The sequence below is a fragment of the Maniola hyperantus genome, chromosome 2, assembly GCF_902806685.2.
Source record: "Maniola hyperantus chromosome 2, iAphHyp1.2, whole genome shotgun sequence".
Classification (NCBI taxonomy): Eukaryota; Metazoa; Arthropoda; class Insecta; order Lepidoptera; family Nymphalidae; genus Maniola; species Maniola hyperantus.
In genome coordinates, this window is record NC_048537.1 from 9794244 (window position 1) to 9800310 (window position 6067).

The following is a 6067-nucleotide window of genomic DNA, read 5'->3' on the forward strand; positions in this document are numbered from 1 at the left end:
AAAGTGAAAATAATTCGCCGTGCAATGAAAATTGAAATTATGAAGGATCTTGTACGTTCGTTATGCGGCTGCATTTAGCGGAAAATGAAATGCTGAAAGATAGTTATGTGGCTTGCACACGACGACAAGACGCGCTAGAGGCGCTAGAGCCGCAAAAGACTCTTTTTAGGGTTCCGTTGTAAACTGAGTTGTAGACTGAAGACAGTTTAGCGCAGTTCAGTCTGCTGGAAGCTGTGAATTGTGACTGAGCTGCGTCACACACGTTTCAGTATTTAAAAATCATTGCGTCTCTTACAACTCCTGTGGGTATATGATCACCTTTATAAGGAGACGGTGAGTGTAGTGCAGGGTGTATAGTACGCGACAGGTTGAGATGGCAATCGGGGAGGGAACGCACAGCTCCCGCGCTAACCCAGTGCGGGCGAGCGCTGGTGATATGCGGGTGTGCGGGACATCCCCCCGCTTCATACCCCGATTGCCATCTCAACCTGTCGCGTACTATAGACTGCAGCATTGTAGACTGTAGACGGCTTGGCACTGCTCGGTCTGCTGAACGCTGTGGCCGAGCTGCTAGTTGCTACACCGTCTACGGGATTAAGGTACGCTCACGTTGGTACGTAGCTTACGTAACAAGTTTTATAGTCTTTCGGGTAAACGAATTTATTTATATTCTACTTGACAGTTGTGAAAAGCGGTGAGCGATGATCAGGGGGGTCTGGGGTTCGATACCAGACTCTCGCTTTTCGGAGTTATGAGCTATTAGGTATAACAATTAAGTATCACTTGCTTTAAAGCTGGAGAAAAACATCGTGATGAAACCTGCATGTCTGAGAGGTTTCCATAATGTTTTCAAAGGTGCGTCAAGTCTACCAATCCGCACTTGGCCAGAGTGGTGGACTATAGGTAAACTTTTTCATTCTGAAAGAAGACCCGTTCTCAGTAGTGAGCCGGCGATGTGTTGATCGTTGTTGATTGATGGATTTGACAACAGAAGAGAAAAACAGTGGCGAATGGAAGAAAAATTAGTAACTTATAGACAAATCCATACCTACTCTTTGCTTTTCATATTTCTTTCATTTTATTTCAGAAGAACCAAAGAATTACTTGTACTCACATAAATGTCGCAATATGCATTACAAGTGGGTAGAACTAACCATTTGCAAACTGACTTCCTCACAAACGACACAGACGATGCATAAAAATGTAAAAAGCAAAGACGCTACTTGACCTCCTATTGGTACAAGCTTACTTACAGAGCTGAATGTTAACGAGTTAAACTTTACGACTTTTACTCTACAATCATCTCTACCGAGTACCGACGAATAGCTCACATTTTCAGATACCTGGTTGTGAGGGTGAGGGCGCCCCGCACACCCGCACAGGCTCATACCCCGATTGCCATTTCGACCTGTTGCGTACTTACTATACCTAAGTTACGACATGTAGGTTACGTACGATACGTTACGGAAATGTAAGATTATGTCCGCGAGTCTGTCCGCGTTAGTTTCAGTTTTTGAAATACAGTGGGAACTCTTATTTTCCGGAATAAAAATCCATGTCTGGGTGCAAGGCATCTTGGGATTTTTAAAAATCTAAATGCACGCGGGTGAAGTCGCGGGAATCGTCTAGTACCATAGCATAATTATTTTATCTTTGGTGGAACGCGACGAACGGAAACGACACTTCATTTTAAAACAGAATTTAATGAATGAGACAACTGATGAAGTGAAAAACAAACACACTTTCGTAGACTGCTAATTCTACACATAACCATCTCGTGGTCGGTTAAAAAGCAACCACACCACTTGACATTTACTTCCTATGTAGTTAAAAGCTTACAGAGCAAAATATTAAAATAGAAGTTTAAAGTGCACAAGAAAATGTGGGAGCTAAATATCTTGATAGGTCAGCGTTTGCCAGCGATGCATTAATAACTAGAGCCGACCCTGCTTGACCTCGGCTTAATGTAACCCGTTCTTCAGTAACACGTCATTATTTTTAGTTTCAAACCTTACATTATAAGAATCTCAAATAGAAATGAAAAATGTTTCGTACTTACTTTAATGTTGTTTCAATTTTCTTTTTAGATTAAAAAAATCCTGATGTAATATCAGGAATTTTAGGTATAAACGTTTACGTTTAGATATTTATTTTTTCTGTCCAGACGTAATTATTATTCATATAAGCATATTCTCTTCTACAAAAATCGGACAAGAAGTATTTTTGATTGACTTCAGTAAATTCAGCTAGCGTTAAGGTCTTGGATCTTGGGTTGATATTCAAATTACATTTTTTTCAGACGTTTCGTCAACTTTACATTTACTTGACGAGAACTTTTAATATTAAATCCAAGAAAGTAATAATCATTTATCAGGGTTGCTGTTTCAAACTATTCAAGCTGGATATAAACACACTTTTTTGTCGTTTAGAAACGTTAAAAATGATTAATCACATTACAGCATTTGAAACTCGTGAAAAAGATAAAATTAGAAACTTTCAGTCAAATGAAAGACTCGCGACTTTGCCCGTGTGGACTACATAACAGACCCCCATTTAACCCACTTAGGTGTGGAATTTCGAAAAATCCTTTCTTAGTAGCTACTCTTTACAAAAAACACACTTATAGAAGGCCTTCACTCGCAGTCAGGACTTTGATTTTTATCATCATCATCATTATCCGATAGACGTCCACGGCTGGACATAGGTCTCTTGTAGGGACTTACTTCCACACGCCACGGTCTTGCGCCCGTCTGCGGCTCAGTGCAACTCGTCTGATGTCATCCGTCCACCCAACTTGGGTCTTCTAACGCCTTCCGATGCGAGGTCGCTATTCCAGCACCTTCGGACCCCAACGTCTATCGGTTTTTCCGAACTATGTGCCCTGCCCATTGCTACTATTAGTTCTCCTACGGATCTCCTCATTTCTGATTTGATCACGTAGAGAAACTACAAGTATTTCGATTGATTTTTATATATACAGATCATTAAGATTAGCAATTAGGATTAGGAACAACTGTAAAATATTCTGTACATAAGACTAAGTAGGTATAATATTGCAGAGATACAGCCCTATGCTCTAGACAAGAGACGAGAGAGACGCTCCAGACTGCAGTAAGGTCAGATCCAAAGGTAGTCGACCTCCAGTAATCTCCGGCGTGAACTCGTGACACTGTCTGGTGTGAACCGGGGTAACCCTTTAGTGCAGTTTGTATTAATTTTCATGTTCCACGAGAAGAGTAAAAATGCCTTTACTTTTAACGTGGTACCTACCTACTAATCTATGCAGAAACCTTTGATCATAATATTATAAGGTGTGCTTTTAGAGTTTAATTTAAGTATATCTTATAGAAAGATAGCCAGCGCGTGCCAGACCTTCGTTATTTTATAAAAGCTGAATGTTTATCTGCGTATTGTCCCCAATACAGGGAGGAATTTGGCTAAACAAAATATTATAGGCAGTCAAAGCACACAATTTTTTGTCGGATTTTGTAGGACTACGCTTTACATGTTAGACTAAGTGGCTCCTTGTAAATAACGTAGGTATAAGAAACGTATACGCGAAGGGTTATGAAATATGTATTCCCTTATTCACTGCGAGAGATCACCAATATGTTCGTCAATTTGCCGAGCGTACAAAGATACCTATACCTAATATTATGAAGACAATAACTTTGCGCTATCTATAAATTTTCTGGGATTGCAGAAACCCATCTTCTTAAATCAGTTTGATTTATGAGCATACTAGCAGATGCCCGCGTCTTCATCCGCGAGAGTAGTTTAAAAATCCTGTCACTCTCTCTATATCTTTAACTTTATCCAAAAAATTAAAAATCAGCATTGCAAAGTTGCAGCATTATTGAAAGACAAACCAACAAATAAGCACCTTTCCCATATTTTATAGTAATTAGGAGCTTCGACTAAGTATGTATTAGGTATAATCCTCTCCGGTCGCCTACGAAACCAGCTTCGTGCGAAGATTATTTTGTCTTACTACGAAATCTTAGTCTTATGAAAGTAGCAGCAAACAATATGCATATACAGTATACACCAGTCAATATAATAAGTACGAGTAGAGAATATAAAGTTATATTTGAACAAAATTTTGTTAGTTTGTTTATGTTTTTTCTATAGGGGAAATATACAATTAAAAACGTATACCTGACTTATTCGAGAGCTATAACGAATCACAAACGAAATGCATAATACATAGAAGGGTGTCGCCTGTCGCGGTTTTTACTTTTCGAATCGCGTTAAAACCTTTATTCTTCAGATTCTGTTCGAACAGCAATAAATTGCGGATGCTACGTGTAACGTACTTTGAACATCGCTGGAGTACTTGAATTTTTCATGGAGTGTCAAAGGTCTGGGACGCTCCTTTCATTAGAGAATATAGAGGCGCCTGAGGGCGAAAATCGTCTTTTGCATTTTTCACGATAAAAAGGACACGTCAATATGTTTTACCTACTGTACCAACACTATCTCTCAGCACATCTCACCGGGTCACTACTGACTATGTGTCTCCTCTCCGAATGAGAAAGGTTTAGGCCATAGTCCACCACGTTGTCCCAGTGCGGATTGGAATGCACCTTTAAGAACATAATGGTAAACTCTCTGGCATGCAGGTTCCCTCACGATGTTTTCCTTCACCGTTTAAGCAACTAATATTTAATTGCTTAAAACCATGAAACGCACATAGCTCCGAAAACTTAGATGTGCATGACCGGGATCGAACCACGGACCGACGTCAGATGTTCAAAATACATTGAGGTTATATTTACCATCCTTTACGGGGGTTATGTAAACATAACTAGAGCTTACTTATTACACTATTAACAGCCATATCCATTCAAGTCTTTTTTTTTTGAGCTCCATATAAGCAGATTTTTTGAATCAGCATTGCTCCATAACGCAACCAAATTTTTGGTAAGTTTTTACATAATTTGCATGTGTAAGGCTAGCACTTACTTTCTACATGAGCAACAGCCATTTTGATCGTCGTTTTTATTTTTGTATGTACTTTGGAAGGGTTAGCTCGAAAATGCAACTGAATCGTGATCAGTCCTTCTTCGGTTTGCATGAGCACAACTAGTACTTATTTTCTATACCATCACCAGCCATATCCATATCATGTAATTTTTGGTAACGATCAGACCTCTTTCAGGCGCCATAAATACTTATGACAACCACTCAGGGCCGGCAGAGTGGCATATTTAGCTTCAGAGAGTTGCCCTCTATCCTCTGAACCCGTCAAAATCCATATCGGTGATGGTTACCAAATTTGTTGTGACCCGCCGGACCATAATGTGTTCGAGAGCCATATTCATCCAAGGCACCAAGGCGAGAGCAAACGCAATTTGTCGTTGGCCCTATAATAGTTAGAATGTAAAATAGTGGCTCGTGGAAGTCGTCGCTAAACAGGGCGACCGATATCGTATTAATATTTAACAAGAATCGAGAAGCCCTCCCTACAAGGAAGGAATACTTGAATGGCGTGAGAGCTCACACCTGTTAGAGAAACATGTTACAAACGAAAAACATGTGTCACTCACGATTCAAAAATAGATTTTACCTGTGTGTAGCTAATTTTATACAGCACAAATCGATCACTGTTAGTTTTATTCTTGATTTTTAATCAAAGCAATAAAATATTTTATGCAAATCAACTAAAAGTAATTCAAACTTTCTTTAATATACTTGGAAAAATACTGAAAGTAACTAGGTAGCTACAATTTTCCGATGCGCGACAGCGATCAAACCTGGAGATAGATCACGTTTCAAATTGCATTTTCAGTCGCGCTTGTCGGTTAAACAACCACAAACTAAACAACGCTCGTCTGCTTTTGACTTCTACTTGCTTTGTCCCAGTACCATTCAATATATGTATTTCTTTGAGTAAATCTGAAAGCTTCGGAATAAGAGATAATATCAATGTTGGATGCCCGAGGCTTTACAATAGACGTTGGATCTAGTAGGAGTATAGCTTATTGCAAGGAAAGATTACATAAAGATTAAACTTCATGAAGTGGGCAGTCATAATATTTTCAATTTGAGAGCAGGGCCAAAGAGT